General features: G+C 38.0%; 1 long non-coding RNA gene across 3 annotated transcripts in view; it reads right to left on the bottom strand.

Moving 5' to 3' along the window:
• Positions 1 to 1,142: 1,142 nt before the first annotated feature.
• The window catches only part of LOC126512067 (uncharacterized), a 254,250-nt gene continuing 233,420 nt past the window's right edge, over positions 1,143 to 21,972 (bottom strand). The window contains exons 3-5 of one of the 3 annotated variants that reach the window (XR_007594933.1): positions 6,806 to 6,963; positions 4,948 to 5,062; positions 1,143 to 2,331 (exon numbers count right to left, since the gene is read on the bottom strand). This is a non-coding gene — a long non-coding RNA (uncharacterized lncRNA). The remainder of the gene's footprint in view (positions 2,332 to 4,947; positions 5,063 to 6,805; positions 6,964 to 21,972) is intronic. The other 2 variants (XR_007594908.1, XR_007594939.1) reach the window with 2 other exon arrangements.

Here is a 21,972-nt window from a genome sequence, read left to right as displayed (position 1 = left end):
ATAAAAATCTAATGTTAGTGCCTTTACAGTGCAAAATAAGATGCAGAACTGTCTCCCACAGTCCTTTGCAGGAAGTTTATCACTGTATTAAGAAATTATCTTTAACTATATAAAATCAATGGCAGTTGTGGTTCCAAAAGCCAGCCAACATCCAAGCACTGAGTGGGTAGGTGTTCATAGATCCCAACTCCAATCTCTTCTGAGGATGGAAAAGAGTCTTCTTTAAGAGTATGGCTCCTGGTAAACTAAGCGCACACCAGTGGATAGCCCCACATCCAGAACTAAGTGACGAACAGAGACGGGAATGGATGCGTTATTAAAATCAATCAAGCAAACTAACAACTACAAAGGACTTGAGGAAGGAGGGTAGGGAAGTAGACCTAGGAGGAGCTGACAAGATGAGCCAGGGATGAATATGAAATCTTGAAGGAATTAATAAAAATGCTTACTTAAAAAGAATATCCGCTAAGGAGAGGCTATTCTTAAAAATCAGTAGTATATATTTATGTTTATTTTATGAATATTTTCTTTTCCTATAGTTTTACAACTAGTGACTCTCATTTTTTACTATTGGAAACCTGTTTCAATTTTCAAAAACTCAAAGTAAATAGGTATGTCACACCGTGGTCAGTTTAGCGAACTCATAGAACTAACTTGTGACTCTGTGTTCATAGTGTAACCATTGATGTTCCTGAAGAATAATCAACAAATACCCTTTCAACCACCTTTCTCTATCAAAACACGAAACAAATTTGCGATTCATACATGCTCGTCATTATATACAAACTAACACAAATTATTTTATGCTACTCATAAAAACTCTCAGGTAATTTGTTAAACAAAATTAAAATTCACACATGATGAAATTCTTGATACTGGTAAATCACACACATGAAAAATATGGCACTTAGGTTGCCAAAAAATAGATATCCTCCATTAGTACTTACTCTGTACAGTCAGATTTGGACACACACACAATATAATATACACAGACTATAATATATACAGGATTTACAAATGATATGCAGATTGTATATAATATGTCGATATGAGTCTTTTAGTATTTTCATAGCTTCTCCTCTTTTGGTGATGCATACAATTATCTAGTTTAACTTAAAACTCTTGTTAACTAAAACCTCTTGTTTTTCAATCTTGTTTTAAACATAACCTTGGTACTTTTCAGTGGAAAGAACCAACAACAACGAGGGAGTTGGGGGAATTCTAGACACTAAAAAGACTGGACAATACTTCTTCAAGGAAACAGATCTGTCCCCTGTTCAACGATGATTCAAACATTCATTATCACTCAAGTAACTGCCAAGCAATGGCAATCCCTTTAATTGCAAGTACCTAAATGTAGCTTATTGCCTTCCTCGCGCATCTCCCCACTTCTCTGGGTCATTTCATTCGCACCTCTCCTTCCAGCCATCTGGGATCTCGAGCCCTGCGAGCCTTAATGCTGAACACCTGGCCTGACTGAGGCTGTGGCTGCGGCTCTCTTTCACCTGCCAGCCCTTTGTTCCTCCCCAAGATTGAATGAGCACTACAAGTCCTGTCAAGCACGCACACACTGCAGCTTTGCCTGCGCTCCGTCTCCTGCGCTAGTCCTTAAGTCTGCTAAATCCTTTCATTATTTTGCCTCACCCATCTAGCTGCTCCTTCTACTTTGTGATCTCTAGAAGCTAAAAATCCACATAAGAGTTATCCGCACGTGAGACCTCTAGAAGACCGGTGCGGAGGGAGGAAAAACACAACTGAAAATAAATCACAGAGAACGACCCTGCTCTTGTTGGAAAATAGCTGTAAATGACTTGGTGGTAGCTCAAATTTAAAAATTCCGGGTAGGCTATTTGAAAATATATGTCATCGGCAGGAGAGTGGGGTTAAGTAGCTATTCTACAGATTAAATACCCCTCACCCCTAGACTGGATTTTTCATTCTTTGCCTGTTCCCCCTGCCAGGATCTGTGTCCCAGCTCTTGTGCTCCTCCTACACACAAACCTCCTTTTACATTTCCAAAAATAATCTCTGATCTGACATTCCCAGAGATATTGAGTCTATACCTCAACTTCCATCTGTTTCCTACTCTCGATTCCTATAGACTGTATCACTAAGAATATGCTTACTTGGCTTGACACTCACTCTTCTTAATTATTCACAAGTCTTTCCAAACTTTAGCCTTTTGCGAGCTGCTTCTTTCAGTCAATACAGACGATTTTCCCAGTTTAACTCAGATTCAATGACATATCTCCGGCCAGGGCTTCTGTCGAAAGCATGTCACCGCAGTCTTCAATGAGACAAACCTGGCAGCGCAGTTACCATTCCAGTTGCCTAGGAAAGGGACAATGGCAACAAATAACAAAAATTCCTGTTGGTTTTGCTGATTAAACAGCAACAACAAAGAAGAAAACAAACCAGATGTCAAGAGGTGTGTATGTGTGTTTAGAATATTTCAGCAGAGTGAAGTCCTGTACTTTCAGGGACATAGAGGGCAGAGGCAGGGGCATTGTTAGTTTTAAGATTCCTGGTTGCATATTAAACAGCTATCAAAAAACAAAAAAACAAAATAACTCAGAAAACGAGAGAGAGAGGAAAGAGAGAGAGAGAGAGAGAGAGAGAGAGAGAGAGAGAGAGAGAGAATACCAACACAACACTCTGAAGTATCCAGCATTAAGAATGAGATTAGGAACGTGTCAATACACTTTATTGAAATCATGAGAATGAAGGTTTTATCATCAGCAGTCTTTGAATTATTAGAGAAAGCTAGGCTTTCACCAATTCATCTTCAATAAAATGATTTCTGAAGTATTTTTGCAGTTACCTACAGAAAAAGAAAGAACACCAACTCAGCCACGTGGTGGTGGAGAAAGACTGGTTCTTCCTCCTTCCTGTTCTGTTGTCCTATCGACACATTCCTGCATGCTTACCCCCATTGCAGGATTCATTGTCTGCCTGAGATATAAGTAATTTTAACCAGTAAGCAATGGACTATAATTAAGAAATTTATAACCCGAACAATAAGAGAACATGGACAGCATTGTCTTCTTAATCACAAAACAGTGAAGAGAGAAATTATAATCTTATAATTAAGAAATCAAGAGAAAATTTTGAAGCATAACCTGTTCTCTGGTAACCATGAGGTTAGGGCTATTAGTGGCCAAGAGGTGTATAATTCAAGGGAAAATTTACTGGGGCTGGTATGACAGCACAGCCTGGTTTATAAGCGTCTGGTATATGGAGTAAACTTAGCTAGCTTGCGATTTCAGCTAAGGAAGTGAACTTTCACAATGCCATATGGAAAAGTAGAAGTAGAAGGATCCTTGGTTTTAAAGACAAACATTGGAAGAGGGAAAAAGCACCAAGCATAGGATGTTATGCCGTTCCGTAGCTGTGGAAAAGCCTAGAAAGTCAGGGTACAGGAATCTAAACAAAGGGCAAAGGAGACAAACAAAGGTATAAACAGACTCTAGATCACTCCAGGGAATTTCAAAATAGGAAAAAGAAAAAAAGTATAGAGCTGAGGCATGTGTGAAGATATTTTAATAGTGATTGGGAACCTCTGCGAAAAGGACTTCAGTGACTTCTCTCAAGATTCCTTTTGTTTTCTTTGTTCTGGTAGACATTTTGCCAGTGTTTCAAATGAGAATATAAATGAGATCTTGTATATGCAGTAAGAAAAAAAATGGACAATGATACCACTACTAGTTTGTCAATTTGCATTTAACTGATTCAGTGGCATTTTTTTTCTTGCTACTGATCATGGGTATACCAGTTCTGCTATTGGCTTTCTATTGCTGTGATGAAGCACCATTACCAAAAGCAATCTGGGGAAGAAGGGGTTTACTTCAGTTTGCACGTCTTGATCACACTCTATCATAAAGAGAAATCAAGGAAGGAACTCAAGTCAGTAACCTGGGGGCAGGAGCTGAGAGAGACCATGGAGGAACCCTGCTTACTTCTGCCTGGCTTGTTCAGTTTGCTTTTTTATATACCCCAGGGATACCTATCTCAGGACGGTACTGCTAACAATGGGCTGGGCCCTTCCACATCAATCATCAATCAAAGGCTCCATAGACTTGCCTCCAGGCCATATCTGATGGTATCACTTCTCAGTTGGGAATTCCCTCTTCTTAGATGCCCTCCGCTGGTGTCCACTTGAAAGAAAACTAACCAGGCTCAATCATTTCTTCTTTTCCTTCTCAAACAAATATCTTAGCAATTTTTTATATCATGACTTTTTCACCAATATTCACACCTTGGAGCTCTCAAAATGCCTGATACCTTCACTATCCACCTGACTTACACTTGATAATCTTAAAACTGTGAGGAAGTTGTAAAGTCTGAAAGACTTAATTCATTGGTCTTTGTGCCTTCATCTTATGACAAATGCACCCTCGGCGTTTTCTTAGTCACCATTTTTGTGTTCTCCTCTGATCCTTTTAATGCATGGATTCTACTTTGTTCTATTTGAGTTAAGTTTCTCTGCTCTCTCTCAGGAAAACCTCACAATTCATAGTTCTGTAACAGCCTTATGTCTCTAAATCCTAGACCAAACATCACTTGAATGTTCTAGATGACATTCATCAAAACTAACAAGAACTATGGTGTCTTTCTACCTAACCCATTATTCTCTGGAAGGTGTGGGTTCATAAGTAGACCCAACAAACACACAGCCATAACAGGCTAAACATTCCTTTTCATCTTTTTGCTCTATGTTGAGTGATATGTGTGGATTTAGACAACTATAATCAAGAAAATCTAGAACACAAAAGAACAAGGGTGGAGTTGGTTTAAGGAATCTTATGCCCTGATAAAGTTTTCATTACAAAATTATTTCAAGAACACCTAAAATATATGGCAAGTTTTGAGTTTTCATCTTTTTACTGAATTATTTCAGTTTTCTGCATCATCCTTACTTTCAACACAGGAAAAGGCTTACAGACTTACCATTTACCACTGTAGCATTCTTGTTCGATGGCGAGAAAATGTGTGTCTCTCAGGGATGTTCTTCTGTGTTAAAAAAGCTACTGATTATTTCTTTGTACAAAATGACAGCTTTAGCCTTTCAAGGAAAACGGCAGATATTAATTTAAAACTTAATACAAAATGTCACATTAAATTCTTCTTGACACTTGGATGGTGTAAGCATATATGTACTGTTTTCATTCTAACATGGGGAGACCAATAGGGTTCATCCACAGCTATACAAAACAGTCCTTCCTTTTCTTGTTTACATGGCCTTTTTAACTTCATTTTCTACACTTCAAGCATGCACGAACACCACTGCATCTATATTTAGAATTTTTTTAAATGGTTTTCAACTTGGCTTTCATAATATCTTAATTTCGAGCTGCCCTTTCAAAGTTTCTCCTATTCCTCCACTGAGGCTTATGAGCATGGCAATGCTACTCACAAAGCACGTTACGTCAGAACAAATGTTGATTCTGACCCTGCACAAACAGTGGGCAGTTAGAAAGCTAATCACAGCAATAGATATGGTACAAGAAACATGATACTAGAGTAAGTAGAACGTGTTCGCTTTGTTCCATGTATGAATGATGTAGAGAAAACAGTTCTCTTGTTTATCATTTTGTACAATGGGCTCAAAAGCACAGGTAGAAGATGACTAAAGATGACTTTATTTCTCGATTGTAGATAAACAGCAACCATTATTTCCAGCGTTTTGACCATTGTTTTTTTTTTGTTTGTTTGTTTGCATATAGGTGTTACACCCAAGTTCTTTGACCAGGTTTCTCATTTTGATTCATTTAACGTTTTACTGTGTAACAACCCTACCCATAAGCCTTATCCATCACCACAAAAAGTCTCAGTGACTTAGCAGTGAGCCTTTTTTATTATTTCTTTCTGTATGTCAGCTGGCCTAAGCTATAACAGGTGTGGTTTTCTGTAACAGGTTGTCACTTTTAATCCTTTTTCTCTTCTGCATGAGCACACTTAAGCTTTTCCTTTAAGATCATGCCAAGGTTTTTGTCAGATGTGGCTGCCTGATCTTGAACTTACAGACTCCAGAACATTGGACTAAATTAGACTTTTTCCTTACAAATTCTCCAGTCTCAGTGATTTTGTTGCAGCATCAGAAGGTGAACTAGGTTACATAGGAAAGAAAGATGGACTTCCCATGTTGTTAGAGCAAATTGCAAAGACACATTCTTTGTGATCTATTATGGCTACTATCATGGGAAGCAACTTGTCTAAAACACTGTATTTTCAAGTAACTATTTTATGTTTAAAACAGACTCAATTCAAACAGGTCAGAAATCTAGTCGAGATGGATAGGCTATTGTTTAGGTTTTCATTGCTTTTAGGAAAACCTGAAGTCTAAAAATGGGATGGCAGGTAGGGATCAGAATGATGAGAAAGTATTCATGTTTTGAACTCTGTCCCTATTTTGTGAGATTATTCAAAGGCCATGGAGACTTTGGGAAGTGGAGTTTGACTGGTACAAGAAGGCCACTAGAGGCAGGCCTTTGAAGGTTATACCTGCCCTGTCTTTAGCCTGCTTTCCCTTCTTCCTGCCCATTGTCATGTGGACTGTCTCTTGTTCCTGTGGTCACCACAGTCCCGGTGGGTTTCCACCATGCCTTCCCTGCCATACTGGACTAAAACATCTCAAACCACAGCCCACCATAGTTTGGGAGAAAGGCCTTCCATGGCCTTTCTTACATTGTGAAATACATATTCATGGCAATGAGAAAAGTTACTAATCAAGAAGATTCCTTTATTCACACCAGGGATGAAGGGCTAACAGGATTCAATACTACCAGCATAGAGTGGAGGAACTTACCTACTCGAGGCTCCCTACGTGGGTTCGCTTCCACAGCATATGGTAACCACAGGGTAATCAGACTCCTCAGGCGGTAGCTATAAGCTCAGAACTCCAAGACAAAGCTGCATTGTGTCTCACGACAGCCTTGGAAGCCATACGGCATTCATTTCTCCCTACTTAATTAAGGCAAACACAAGTCAACCCAGATTCAAGGAGAAAGCATTCTTTGCTTGAAAACAGAATGCTGAAGTCACGTTGTCAGCAATATATTATTGCAGCTGTCTTAGAACAATGAAATGTTACAAAATCTGATATGACCTGGCATTTCTGCCTTCATCCGCTCACATTCTCCACACGTGAGAAATACACTCCCCTTCCTCTCAAACCTCTATTTTGGCATCAGCTCGAAGTCCAATGACTCATTACCTAAATCAGGTCCAGGTGTGGCTCAGTCTGATTCTTGGTGTTCTGCTCCTCCCCTCTAATCTCATGATGAGTGAGCTAAAGAGCTTCTTTGTCAGGCTGCTGTGGGAATGGCGGCTTCGAGAGTTTTGGCAGCGCTAATTTTTGACAGAAGAGATTTTGGGGGTATGATTGATTTCCTCAGAAAGGATTTCATCTGTTTTAAAGGGTCTCTGAAATATCAGTGTTGATTTCTCTGACATCTTAGCAGGCTAGGGGTAGTGGTATATAACTGATCTCAGCTGCTTTGGAGGTTGAGCTAGTAAGTAGGAGGCTAGCCTGGGTACGTAGCAAAACTCAATGCCAGCGGGAAAGGATAAGGTCTTAATAAGGGTTACACTGAAAGCCTCTTGGTTTTATCTTTATGCTATTAATTGAAACAGTTATAAGCCCACTCTGTTTTGTAGGAGAAACTGCTGCAACCAACCTATAGAAAACACATCCCTTGGGCTGGAGAGATGGCTCAGCAATTAAGAGCACTGACTGCTCTTCCAGAAGACCTGGGTTCAATTCCCAGCACCCACATGGCAGCTCACAACTGTCTGAAAGTGCAGTTCCACGAGATATGACACCTTCACACCAATGCACATAAAATAAAGTTAAATAAATCATTAAAAAATTAAAAAAAAGAAAGTAAAAGAAAACACCTCCCACAATGGGAGTGATGCCAATAAGCCCTTAGATATTTAACATGTCAGTGGTCAATGTAAATGATTCACCACACCTCCCGGCAAAATTATTCATTTGCTTCTTAGTCAAATATTTACAGAGGATTGTCTCTTTTCCAGATCCAATTCGAGGCACTAGATGCAAAGTGAAGGGGGGGGGGCACACAGATAATCATTCTGTCTTCATCATCCTTTACAACCTCAGTGGGAAGAGAGACAAACGCTAAGCAGAGAGCATAGTAAGTCGATGTTATGTGCAGAGGGGAGGGGGAGTAGAGTAAGAGAGGAAATTTAAGTGGCAGCTTGCAAGTTTGAGTAGCCTAACTTGGGAGGGCTCTTTGAGATGTTCTGAGCGAAGATCTAAATCCAATTAAGGGAAAGAATACCTGTGGGCATTAATACGTGAAGCTTATCCAGTGAGAAATGTGGAAAAAATAGAAAAGGATTCTGAAACTCCCGAGGCTTCTCCTAATAAACAAGTTGTCCTTATGCTGAAATCATTGGGTTCAAAGTAACTTATATCAATAGTATTTAAGATCCCATATCCATTTGGATATCAAAGCTGTTGGAAGTTCTTCTTGAGATAATTAAAGGCATACTTTCCCCCTTTTAAATTGGTCTTTTCTTTGGAGTGTTTTAGTCAGCCTTGTGGGCAATCCATAAATTCTGCAAACTCTGGTCCCAGGCATCCATCCATCTACCCTTGCTGGGCAAATGATTGTCCTCCCCTCTGCCCTACATATGGCTGCCCCCAGGTTTGTTTCCTAAAGTCTCCCCTCCATGAAACAGTCTTAAGTCACTCCAGCCAAGACTGACCTTTAGAAATGCTCTTGTCCCTACTTCATTTCACCAGTGTTGTTTCCCTCTGATTAGACTATAGACCCCTTTTAAGAACAAGATGTCTACACCGCAAAGGTGGGCATTGGTTGCACTACTGAATCTGTGGTCTGATAAAGGTAGCATTATACTTTTGGTAGGAAAGAATAGATTTAAATCAAACATGAGCTTAGGCTTTACCCAACGTCATGCAAGGTTGAGCAAATATTCAACCTCTTCAAGTGTTACTTTAAGCATTTATTATGAAAAAATATGATTCATTTGCCAGAATTATGACACAGGCAAGATGAAGGGCTATACCACTATTAAATGCAGTTTTTTTTTAGGATGTAGTTGTCTCATGCTGGACCACTGTCCCCATCATTTGTTAGTACTGCTCGCCCAGCACTTCATCAAACAGAACAACTTCCAGCCATCCAGAAACCCCTGCCTCATTCTAATAGTTTCTGTAGCCAAAATTCCCATGTCAGTCTCATTCTCTTTTACCTTGAATGTTTTTAGACTTCTAAATAGCTAGTGTTCTTATGACATTTTAAAAATTGGTGAAAGGGACTGCTCCTTTTTAATCGTAGGGATTACTGCTATCGTCCAGTCAGGTGGTGCTGAGTCCCTCTGCTAATGATGCCCAAGCATACACACCCTAGACAAAAGCAAGAGTGAAGGTGAACATTTCTGCTTGCAACATTTTTTTTATAATTAACAGTTTGCAGTAGAGCTTCAAAGTATTGTTTGACTTTTATAGTGATTATCAATACAATTTTCAAGCATCTACCAAATGTTGTGTTTCAGCCATGGTATAAAAGGCAACCATTGCTTTTGTGCAAATATATATGTATATATATATATCTTCATGTTTTTACACTAGCTCAAAGTTCTTGTGTAAAACTAGTTATGCTAATAACTTAGAAATCCAAAGGCAAGACGAGGCAAACAAGAGATAATTAAGGAGTGTCCCCAGTACATGACTGAAGAGAATGTTTTTTTAGAGACTTCCCTGTGGAATTCTGATCTTAAAAAAAAAAAAAAAAGGTTTACAGGATTCAGTTCTACCAACCACAATATTCTTTCCTAAGAATTTACTGCTGCTTACTTCTAGCTAAACAGGTGACACCTGGCATGTAGGAGGCGCACAGACACATTTTTTTTTAGTTTTTATTGTTTTTAAGTGTGTGTGTGTGTGTGTGTGCACGCAGATGAGTGCCTATGCCTACAGAGGCAAGAAGCATCAGATCCGCTTGGAGCTGAAGTTGTGAGCCTTCTGCTGTGGAACTTCAAGGAGAGGAAAACAATCTCTTAATCACCGAGCCGTCTCTCCAGCTCCACATGGATGAATTTCTAAGAATATAAAAGAAACTTAGAGTGATATGAGAAATACCAAGAAGGAAACAATGCAAGCTCATGAAGATGGGAGACGCCCATTCTAAAACTGCCTAGAGCTCTGGAGGGAATCTGCCACATGGTGTGTGGTCTAGAGCAAAGACTTTCTGAAAGGATGGATTTATGGAGAGAATAAGTTAACTGACAATATTCAAAACTACAGTAATGAAAATTAGGCAAACTTCAAATCTTCACTTTGTGCCATAGAATAAAGACTTTTGTTTTCATTTCTTGGTAACAAACTATAAATATTCCTCTTGCTCAACTGTTTTGTTATTTTTTTATTTTATTTATTTAGTTTTGTTATCTCTTAATGATGACAGAACACTAGAGGTAGTTTCTATGTCTAACATAAGATACTTAAATATTTATATCTTAATTTTTAGTATTTGAAAGATTTATTTTATTTTTAAATGTGTATATATTTGTGTAAGTCTAAGTGCAGGTGTATGCAGGTGCAGTAGGAGTCTAGAAGACAGTGTCAGGTCTTCCAGACTTGTTGGTGCTAGTTTATTTCATGCTTTGTTAATTAGTTAAATATTCAAAATAATAGTCCAAGAGCAAATGTTATACTGTTTCTATACCCCATTATACACATAGAAAATCTAGGCTCACAAAGAGAAGTAGCATGGCTGAAAGCAAGGGTGGGCATAACAGAGCTTGTTCCAGCTCCCATGTTTGTGGCTATCATCTGCAATTCTAGAAAGCTCGTCTCTTAAGAAAACATCACTAAGAAAACCTTCAACTTGATGAGAGGCACTAATTTAGCTCCTTAGAGCTACGCTGATTGCCGGTACTGTAGGGCTGGACCCAGGGTCAGAGCAGGTAACACCGCCAAGCATGAAACAAGACAAAGATAAATAGCGTGTGTCAGTGTGCTCAAAAGTCAGCCATAGGCAAGAGCAAAGAAATAGCAGAGCAGAGGAAACAAAGAGTGTGGGGCTCTTTGCAGGGCTGGAGAATGAGAGCAATGTGAAATTCTTGGACAGTGGCCAGAATTCAGGAAATGTATAGAAACAGAAAGGGTCAGAACAATAGCAAGCAGGAGAGCAGAGTACATTATGGTGTCCGTCAACCTTAATCACTGAAGCAGATCCCTCCTCCTCGGGGGATTTTTTTTTTTTAAACCACTGTATATATGAGGAACAACACTGCATTGCAGGTCTGCACACAGCATGAAGACGCTGAATCGGCAGCCCTGAGCCAAGAGGGCAGGGCAATACTACCAGCTGCTGCGGAGCGGTTCCTGACACCTTAGCATGCCTTTTGAGCGCTCAGAGCTTCCACCATCGCTCCTTTCTCCTTTGCAAGGGGAAATTGGTTCTGCAGCATCTGTCCCAGCTCCCCAGCTGGAGGAGTGCAATTGTTGATTGCTGGAGTCCACCACGGATGACAGGCTCTTTTTTTTCTTCCCTATCAGGGAAACATGACTTGCAATGACCATATGATTCATATGTAGGGTTCTTCTCTGTGTCTTCTCTGCCTCATTCTATGTATCGATTCACTGATGGCACAGATCTACTTTTGAAATGTTACATTGCCAGGATACACAAGACACTGTGCTGTGTTTACACTGTGCTGGCTAGAAGAGCTGAAAAGATGAGCAGGACACGATCTTGCCTTTGAGGAGCTCACAGTCTGCACAGCCCGGTAATCGTGGATAGCAGACACAGAATACTTAAAATGGAGAAATGCTATTAGATTTATTAACTCACTTAACCCTCACAACCATGAAACAAAGTTGGATTCTTACCCACGATTTAAAGAGGAGAAATGAGTATAAATGGGAACTGAATAAATCACCCAATATACAACTTATGAGTAAAAATCCTAGAGTTCAAAAGAAAGCACTATGACTCCGTAGCCTGATTCCCAAAGATAGTGATATACTGACATATCATGAACCCAAAAGTTACTTGTTAACAGAGGTTTTTGTCCTGCCCGGTCCTACAGTCATTTAGTCCCAATAAACACACAGAAGTCTACATGAATTATAAACTGATTGGCCTAGAATCTCAGGCTCTTCTTATCAACTAATTCTTACCTCTTAAAATTAGCCCATTATTTTCGTCTGTGTTAGCTAAGTGGCTTGGCCTTTATCATGAGGCAGTCACATCTTGCTTGCTCTGTGTCTGGTTTCCGCGTGTCAACTGCAGACAGACTCTTTCCTTTTCTTAGAATTCTCCTGTTCTCATTGTCTCACCTCTATTTTCTGACTGGTTTCCCCACCTCTACTTCCTGCCTGGCTACTGGGCCAATCAGCACTTTAGTAAAATACAATTGATGGGTGCAGACCATTGTCCCACAGCAGTTACTGATCACAATTATAAGGGTAATGCTCAGGACATACATCATACATATGAGGTAGGACAATCCAATAAAAGGGTGAATGAGTGAGGCTCTGCCAACTCTCACAGGACTCTGTTTGTACTTTTCAGCTTCTCTACCTCTAATGTTATTCACAGAGGGAACAAGGTCACTTCCAGGCATTAGTAGATAGGAAAAAAACTGTACATAGAGACTATATAGTTCATGTTTCTTGTCCAGAGTGACCATAGGAGACATTTAGGCAAAGATGGTCATAAATCTTCTGTCTGACACTCTGAAATTGCTACAGGAAGATGTAGAGGAAGTATTTCAAAACACTGATGTAGACAGGGAAGTTTTATTTAGGTCAACAGAACAGAAGCAACACAAGTAAACATAGAAAACAGGAATCTAGCAAAAAAAAAAAAGAGGGTCTGTATAGCAAAATCAACAATCAATAGGATCAACAGGAAACTTCTAGACTAGAAGAACATGTCCAAGGATGATATCCAGAATATGAGGAACTAAAAAAAAAAAAAGATGAGAAACATGATAAAATTAAGAAGTAGTCTAAACCATTAAACAGGCATATCTCAAAAGGATTCATAAAAGTGGCCAACAAAGCCGGGAGGTGGTGGTGCATGCCTTTAATCCCAGCACTCAGGAGGCAGAGGCAGGTGGATCTCTGTGAGTTCGAGACCAGCCTGGTCTACCAGAGCTAGTTCCAGGACAGGAACCAAAAACTACGGAGAAACCCTGTCTCGAAAATCCACAAAAAAGGGGGGGGGCTGGTAACCTCAGGACAAGACATCACCCAGNAAAAAAAAGTGGCCAACAAACACATGAAAAAAAGCCTCCAAATTCCATAATCATCAGAGTAATGTAAATCAAAATTATAATGAGGTATCATCTCACTTGAATTGGAATGGTTACTACGAGAAAAGAGTAGTAATAAATTCTGGCAAGAAAGAAAGAAAATGGGTCTTAGACACTGTTGGTATCCATGTGAATTATTACAACTATAAAGAAAGACAGCATGGAGAGTCTTCAAAAAGCAAAATAGAACTTCCATATGATCCAATCCAAAGAAACAGCCCGCCTTCCCTCTCTCCCTCCCTCCCTCCCTTCCTTCCTCCCTCCCTCCCTCCCTTCCTCCCTCCCTTCCTTTCCCCTCCCTCGCTCTGTACTCAAGCCAATTCCCCCCTTTCTAATTTGAAGTAGGGTCTCACTGTATTGCCAAGGAAGATCTGGAAATCACTATGTAGCCCAAGTTTTATAAGAACTAATAATTCTTCTGCTCTGCCTGTGGGTTAGGCTTATAACCATCCACTAATTCCTTGATTTAGGAAGTGAAATCTTTATAGCAAAGACAATGCTTGCACTCCCTTGTTTACACTGTGCACAATAGTCAAATATGCAATAGTTTCCATTTCTTGTCAGTGAGTGTGTAAAGTGTGGTATATTTCCACAGGGGAAGAGTAGTCTGTCAGGAAGATGGAATCCTATCATTTGCAGCAACCCAGGTGGGACTGCAGGGCCACTGTTGCTTTAAGAGAAATGCCCAACAAAAAAAGACAAATAGCACAAATTCTCGCTCATCTGGTGAAACTTGAAAAGCATGAAGTGGAAGAGTGTTTATTAGAAGAGAGGAAAGGAGAACCTTTTTTTTAAAAGTAAGAGTTTTTAAAGACTAGAAACAATGCTGGGGGAAGAAGACAAGGGCCTGGGGAGAAAATGGGTGGGGCACATGATAAACACACGCACAGATGGGAAATATCAAGATAAACCTGATCAGTGTTTTTATATAATTTATATGTATTGTTAAAAAGACAAAACAAGGACTATTTGAAATAATAAAAACAATATTGTGAAGTTTGACAGAATAACCGGCATTTGAATTGTACCCAGAATAACCACCAAATACTTTCCAGATAGAAGGAGAAACAGAATGTGTGTAACATGTTTGGAAAGTAAAATACCCTGTTTTTTTTTTAAGAGTCAATCCATGGTGTGTGTGTGTGTGTGTGTGCATTCATGGAAGGAGAATGACCAGAGAAAGCGTGATAAATATTGAAAAAAATGGATTAAAATCTTTGCAGAACATTAAACACTTAAGTAGTTCTCCATACTCACGATATTGTTGTTGATGTTTGTTTGTAGGGGCATATTGCCTTTGCTTCCTTCCAAACAGATTAAAGCACAAAAATACTTGGGTCATTACACAGTAAACAGTGTTCTACAGCTGTCCAGGTGCTCTGTGTACCCTGTAGTGTGTGTGACCTCCCTCTGTCTACAACTCAGGAGCAGAGCTGGTGGAAGGTGGCTCACACACCTCCTTGTGGGAACTCCTGCCTGTACTGATGTCCCCATTTCTGGCCCAGACTCTAATATCCAAAAAAAAAAAAAAAAAAAAAGGTCTTTACATAAATTTGTGTAAGACATGTTTTCAAATTGTTAAAATATAATCCTCCTGTGATAATAACAGCATCCATATAAATTCATACTTATAACTGTATATGACAAGATTTGTATTCTACAAGTATGCAACATATCAGTTTAAAATGTGCCTCTGCATCCCAGAATTAAAAGTACAACAGTAAGTAAAATAACTGCTTTGCCAATAAATTCCTTTCTTGGAGTGGCACTATGCATGCCTCAGTTTTGAAGGATCAATAAACAAAAACCTTATGCTGTTGTTTCCTCTTGTCTTTCACCAGAAAGATAACTCGTACCTCAGCTACTCTTTACTCTTGGCCCTAATCTGATGAGAAATCCAAATCTCCCTGTGTTGACAAATGTATTGTCATGATTCTTTCAGAATTATTCATTGACTATTCAGCAATTATTGATATTGTATTGATTCTTATTTCATCATTTCTGTGTATTCACATGGCTTGGGACATAGTAAATTTTTACATACAAATAATTACATGCAACTGCTTACTTAGCATCCTATCAGAAATACTGTAGTTGTGACTTTAATGAAAAGTACAAAATCATCTTAATTTTATTAAGCTATCAATGGCAGCTATCATTCTGTCATTATTTATGCCTTGCTTTCCTCTTTTCTTGAATAAAGGTTGAAGATTATCATCTAAGCCCATTGCATTAGCCTGCTTTTTTTTAAAGTAAAAGTCATTCTTTTTCTTAGGTGTATATCATCAAAATAATTTGTCTGCCTTGTGTGCTAACTTATTACTCTCCAATTTAGCATCATCTGTAAATTTCATCAACATATTGTTTACTCTCATTTCTAGGTGATTAATGTGGATATTAAACATGACTATAGCTAGCACTAATCCCTGTTAGGCTTGCTTGGATGGTTCTTCAAAATAAAATAAGATTTTTTTCATTACTTCTAATTTGTATTTCTATCAATTTTCTTTGCTGATAGCATGAGAAAGTTACATGCAACTTGAATTTTATTTTTTAAGTATCTATCTCAGATTACCAAAATCAAATATGTTCTGTCTGCTGCACTTCTCAATTCATTCATGGCTTCTTTTTTCAATTGTGAACAATCCCATTGACGTGTAAAATTAATTGATAAACCCAAGTTGTCTTTAAAATGCGACATAGTCATCCTGGTTTAAAGGGCTATTGAGATTTATATTGGCTTTATAATATTACTGGCCTTCTTAATGTCCACCAAGAATCTCCATTTGGCTTTCATTTGCAAAGCAACTAAAGCATCTTTGTTATTTTTAAAAATAATACCTCCATGAAATTCACTTGGCTTTCCATTATTTCACTTTCTCTCTAATTTTAATAATTGCTTGAAGTTGTAGGAGGCTGCTTATTCATTCCTGGCTGCCCAGACTCAAAATAACAACACAGAAACTATATTAATTAAATCACTGCTTGGTCCATTAGCTCTAGCTTTTTATTGGCTAACTCTTACATCTCAATATAACCCACTTCTATTTATCTGTGTATCACCATGTGGCTGTGCCTTACCCACAAGTTTCCGTCCCATGTTTGTCTCTGGAGGGGCTACAAGGCTTCTCTCTAACTCTGACTTCCTTCTCCCAGCATTCAGTTTAGTTTTCCCTGCCTAATTCTGCTCTACCCTATCACAGGCCCCAAACAGCTTCTTTATTAACCAATGGTATTCACAGTATACAGAGGGAAATCCCACATCAGAAGTGTGATTTTATTTTCTGGTTTGTGTATAGGAAAATAAATAGGTATTTGTTACTTATAATTATTTTGTTTTGTTTAAAGCAAATAGGCAATTAATAAATGTTTTCTCCTAGCTCCTTTTCTAGTTAGGGACAGATAAAACACCATGGCCAAAAGGAATTCCCTTTTAATTCTTGTATTACAATCCATCATCAGCGTAAATTTTAGGCTGGAACTTAGAGGCAGAAACTAAGAGTGATATTAAGTGACTTGCTCCCCATGACTTGCCCAACCTATTTTCTTATACCACCTGCCCAGGGGTGGTACCACCCACAGTGGTTTCAGTCCTCTGATATTAATTATGAATAATGAAAATGCTCCCACAGATGTGCCTACAGGCAATCTGATGAGGTATTTATCTTCATCCTAGGTGTGTTTCAAGTTGACCAACCCCCTCCCCCAATAGGAAGTTCTTTGACAATATAGAAATTAAAATAATGTAACCACTAAAAGAATCTAAATAATTATTTAAATGAGAATATCTTTTCCATCATCATCAAGATAAGATGTGGGATTCCCCTCTGTGTGCTATGAACACCATTGGTTAATAAAGAAACTGGTTTGGCCTGATAGGGTAGATAGGAAGGGAAAACTAAACTGAATGCTGGGAGAAAGGAGGTGGGATTATAGAGAAGCCTTGTAGCCTGATGTAACTTTACCTGGTAAGTCATAGCCATATGGCAATACACATATTAAAAGAGATGGGTATACTTTATATGTAAAAGTTAGCCAATAAGAAGCTAGAGATAATGGGCCATGCAGTGATTTAATTAATACAGTTTCTGTGTGATTTTTTTAGGGCTGATCAGATGAGGACAAACAAGTGGTTTCTTCCAACACAGATATTCTCAACAAAATGATTGAGTCACATGATTTTGAAATAATTTTTTACATAGTAAATATATTTTATTTAACTAAAACCTCTTCATTCTTAAGAAATTCTTATAATTACAAAAGAAATAGTTTGACATGCAGCAAATTTCCCACATCCCATTCTCCCTCTACAGATGATTTAGGCTAATGAATCACAGCCCAACACCAACTATGTGAGTAGATATAAACCTAGTTGTCAGAGGGAGAAACATGTCACAAGAAAGAACACCACATAAGAAGCCTACCTAAGGGAGCTGAGCAGATAGAAAGAACTACCATTGAGTTCTCACTGAGATGCCAGAGCAAAAACTCTCCATCATGAAGCTCGTCTCTAGGCTGACTCATCATGTCTAGGCTGACTCATTGGCATATCTACAAATATTTCCTCTTTCTCTATAGCCATCCATAATGCAAAAGGTCAAAGAATTCTTGAGCAGTTATTAAGCATACACTCTGCAAACTTAAGAAGAAATACATTTGCTTAGGTTCTGTCATTATTTCAATTTAAAATTAAACTTTTCAATTAAAAAATTAATTATTTCTTTCTTATCTTATTATTTGCATTTTATTATTATATGAGCATTGTGTGGAGGTCAGTGGCAACTTCTGAGAGTTGGTTCTTTTCTTCTACCTTGGGGGGAGGAGGCAGAACTACTAAAGCGTGGGTCCTCAGGTTTGTGTGGTGAACATTTTTATCTTCGAGATCATCTGGACACTTTTGATCTTAATATGTATACCATAAACCACAGAAGTCTAATAAGGACATGTTTGTAACTATCCCAATGTTACAGAAGTATGATAAATCACATCCAAGCAGTGGCCTTTGCTCTTAACCATAGCTGTTACTGCTTCTCAATAAAATGAGGAAAAATGAGTGCAGAGGACTTTCACAAACATACTCAAGACAGAACATCCCTGGAGTTGGAGGGACAGTGGGGGATGGATATGACCAAGACACACTGTACATGGATGAAAAATTTAAAAAAAATAAACAAAGACAGGGGAGAATCAAAAGATGATAATTTTCAGGGAAATGGGAGGTCAAAGTTTCACAAAATATAGAACAGTTACCAATGTGATTGGCCTCAAGAGAATTAAATGTGAGAGTGTTATAATACAGTATTTATATGAATTGAATTTTAGTGCTAGGCTTTGAGTAGATAGGAACTCTGGCATGCAATGTGGAGTCAATCTGAGGTAGTTTTTAAAGAAACACATAATATAGGAAGAAATGTAAATGTATAACAAACCATTTCTAATACAACTAAAACAATCACTATTTCATCAATATTAGAGTCTCAATATGGAATCATTTTTAACCTGTGTCTTCACTATGTGTTCTGAAAAATATGTTCTATCAAAAATATCTATCACGTATCTCCCTGTCTATCTATTGTCTACCTATTATATAACAATTCTATCTACCCATCTATCATTTGTCTATCTGTTATAAACCTAATATCTATCTACTACCTATCAATCATTTATCATCTATATATTCTTTCATTTATTTATTAAGTGCCTATTCATCTTTTATCTACATATTTATCTATCATCTATTTATATATTATAAACCTATTATACATTTCTTATCTACATCATCTATCATTTGTCTACCATCTATCTCTATCTATCTAGCTATCTATCTATACCTATCATCTATAAATCTATGTGATAAGTATACAGATTCTGGAAGAAATATACCAGTAAGTCCTGATCTGATATCCAAAATTTGCTTTACACAATATTCCAGGCAAAATCTGCTTTCATAGAAGTATGCTTGGCTTTATTAGGAGAGAATCATAATGAATTTGTTACTGTACATAGAGTCAAAGAGTTTTGTTGTGCAACCATGTCATGGCATCTAAACAATAAGACAGGTGATAATCAAGCATTAAGGTAATCAGAAAACACAGACTAGTGTAGAAAGCAGGAAGAAAAATAACACTATGTGAGGTAGAATGGACAAAAGAACATAATACCTGAAGCTTATCCATGCTGGAATTCTCACCATATTTGTCAGCTATTCGACCTTGGAAAGTTCCTTAACCTGTGTGTAAAACAGGCTTTTTCTTAATAAATGGAACATCCTTATACTGGTTTTGAAATGCTGTCGTTGTAATTCACCATATAATTCAGAGGCTGACATACAATGGGAGTTCAGTTAGCAAAATGAGCATACATGTGACTGATTTTTTTTTTGCCCTGACATGTTTCCTAAAATGATTTGTTGGAATGATATGTAAAACATTCAGTTCAAAGTCAAAGGCAAACTATGTATATTTATCAATCTTGGAACATTGAGATAAAAAGTGAAATAATGACTTTTCTTGAACAAAACAAAAGGGAATACCCTTTTTGCTTACAAGGTCAAACTAACATACTTAACCAATAGTATATAAAATATAAATAACTGAATCATAAATAGAACAATCATAAATACAGACAGGTTTGTTTTTATGTGCTGTTTCCCCTCCTCCAGCCTTGGTTCTGATGTCCACCACAGAAAGATCTACTCATGCAGGGTCGTTTCCTAGGCCCTCGAGTCAGCTGTTTCCTGTAGACTGTATCTAATGGCAGACCCTAGCCAGAGACCAAGGACAAGAGATGAGTAGAGACAAGGCAGAGAAAGGATAGGAGCTGAATTATTTCCAGAAACCATAGCTTTTCTTTCTCTATTTGACTGCCTTTTCAGGAATAGTCACATCTTTTAAAGTTTCTAGAACCTGAGGATCCCCAAATACTTTTCTGGTTTGAATATGAAATTTCCACAGCAGCTCATATATTCAGTGGCTAATCTCATACTGATGGTGCACAATTTTACCAAGTTCTAAACTGGGAAGTGACCAGCTTTTGTCATTCTTTTCCAGGAAAAGTCTAGGAAACCTAAAACTAAGTGGTTTGAAGCAGTCAAATATTCATATCTGTAGTCAATTGCTAGCTTATACTGAAAATGAACCATTTATTAAAATCTCCTCAATTTATACCTGTAATATTTTAAGAAATATTTTAAAGGTATAGCTATGGTGTCAGTCACCAAAGTCATGCCAAAATACAAGAGAAGTAGCTAATCTAATTTAATTTCTAACTTGAATACAGTGAAAATATTACAAAATTCCATCTTTACTATGATAATTCATAGTGACATCACCAAGTTCATCCTGGGTTTGTTCTGAAAGCTGAGACTTAGACCCCGATGAAGGTCCCCAAGGTCACGTAGATGTGATGAGATCTTAAGGAAGCTAATAGCAGATTTGCTGGGCACCCATAAATCTTTTTGGCATATGGAATACATAAAATGCTTGTGATAAAATAATTTATGCTAGTGAAGACAGAACAGAGCTATAAAGCAATGGAAAATATGCTCAGATGGTGAGAATAGTTTGACTTTCCACTGTCTACAATTCTATAGTAGTTAGTCTGCTAGTTTTCTTTCTTGGTCATACAACACGGCCACTTTTGTTGTTTACCCAATACATGTGTTCAGGAAAGCTAAACATTTTAACAAATGGCTGGGTGCCATGGTGAAGGAAAGCTAATAAGAATCATCTTTGAGCTGGGTGGTGGTGGCACATGCCTTTAATTCCAGCACTTGGGAGGCAGAAGCAGGTGGATCTCTGTAAATTCGAGGCCATCCTGGTCTACAAGAGCTAGTTCCAGGACAGGCTCCAAAGCCACAAAGAAACCCTGTATCGAAAAACCAAGAAAAGGAAAAAAAAAAAAAGAATCATTTTTTACTTTGACTTGAAGGAGACAAAACATTTATAATTATTTTAAAATGTGTGACAATAACTGCCATATAAATTGTTGTCTATGAACAACAAAAACTCCAGAAAATAGAAGACTACATATTTGCAAATAAAAACCTATTTTAGCACCTTTTATAACCTCTTAGAATTCAATTTTTATTTCCTTCAAAAAATATTCAGTAGAGTACTTCCCACTTTCTCTTCAATCAGGTTCAGTGTCTTTGGACTGATACTGAGGTCTTTAATCCACTTGGACTTGAGTTTTGTACGTGGTGATAGATATGGATCTATTTTCATTCTTCTACAGATTGACATCCAGTTTTGCTAGCACAATTTGTTGAAGATGCTCTCTTTTTTCCATTATATACTTTTAGCTCCTTTATCGAAAACCAGGTGCTCACAGGTTTGTGGATTAAAGTCAGGGTCTTCTATTTGATTCCATTGGTCGACTTCTCTGTTTTTATGCCAATACCAAGCTGTTTTCAATACTGTAGCTCTGTAATAGAGTTTGAAGTCAGGGATGGTAATGCCTCCAGACGTTCCTTTATTGTATAAGATTGTTTTGGCTATCCTGGGTTTTTTGTTTTTCCATATAAAGTTGATTATTGTCTTCTCCAGATCTGTGAAGAATTTTGATGGGATTTTGATGGGGATTGCATTGAATCTATAGATTGCTTTTGGTAGAATTGCCATTTTTACTATGTTGATCCTCCCAATCCAAGAGCAAGGG

Source organism: Alexandromys fortis, unplaced genomic scaffold (assembly GCF_014885135.2).
Source record: "Alexandromys fortis isolate MF-2015 unplaced genomic scaffold, M_Fortis_MF-2015_v1.1 scaffold_19, whole genome shotgun sequence".
NCBI lineage: Eukaryota > Metazoa > Chordata > Mammalia > Rodentia > Cricetidae > Alexandromys > Alexandromys fortis.
This window is presented reverse-complemented; position numbering and strand designations above follow the sequence as displayed.